We start from the raw sequence: 1,055 nt of genomic DNA, 5'->3' as shown, positions 1-1,055 counted from the left end.
CTCTCTCTCTCATTAGGGCTGGAATGTGTTGAGATTTGAAGTCAGGTACAACACTAGTTATTGACAGATATGCTCATTCAGGTGTCAGTTTTACAGCTGCTAAAAAGGTAATGTACATATATTGAAAGTACCAAACAGCAGGAAATTTTGGAAGGAGCTAAACATGGTGTTTTTATAGCCGTTTGCCTAAATAAAAATGACATTTTGAGCCATTATTTTGAAGGACATGGCCGCAAAATTTTTTAATTATAATTTGCCGTTTGCCAATATCATGCAATTTGTCAAAATTTAAAGTCTTACAAGCCTTTAATATTTTCTGACGTGTAATAAAAGTGGATTAATTTTAAAGCCATTTTTTGTAAGAAAAAACCATGTGCTATAGCCTTGGCTATTTTTTAGAATTTTGGCATATTCTTAAAATGGCCGTAACTTGAAAATTTGAAGTTGGAATCAGCTCAAACTTTCTACACTGCATAAATATATCAATGTGTATCAGAAAAGGTAATAAAAATTTGGGGTGATTTTGGAGCCATTTTTTGAAAAAAAAACCATGGGCTATAGCCTTGGGTATTTTTCAAAATTTGGCCTGTTTTTAAAAATGGTTGTAACTCGAAAATTTTTTATCGGAATCAACTCAAACTTTCTGCACAGCATATGGACATCAATATGAATCATAAACTGTAATAAAAAATTGAGGCAATTTTGGAGTCATTTTTCAGAAAAATCATGGGCTATATAGCTTTGGGTATTTTTCAGAATTTTGGGCCATAACTTTAAAAACCGTTAAAATCAGAATCACCTTAAACTTTCTACACAGCATAAGTACATCAATATGTATCAGAAACTGTATTACGAATTGGAGGGTGGTTTTGAACCATTTATGGGCTATAGCCTTGGGTATTTATTCTAAAGAGACTACTCAGTTGTCCTATTAAAGTGACATTCCTCATACTCCAGTAAACTTACATTATTGTATTATTATTGGTGGTTGGTATTATTATGGGATAAACACAGTCAAACATTATAAGTCCAAAATCATCATTCATTATGTTGAT

The sequence above is a fragment of the Amphimedon queenslandica genome, unplaced genomic scaffold (genome assembly GCF_000090795.2).
Source record: "Amphimedon queenslandica unplaced genomic scaffold, v1.1 AMPQUscaffold_12717, whole genome shotgun sequence".
Lineage (NCBI taxonomy): Eukaryota > Metazoa > Porifera > Demospongiae > Haplosclerida > Niphatidae > Amphimedon > Amphimedon queenslandica.
This window is presented reverse-complemented; position numbering follows the sequence as displayed.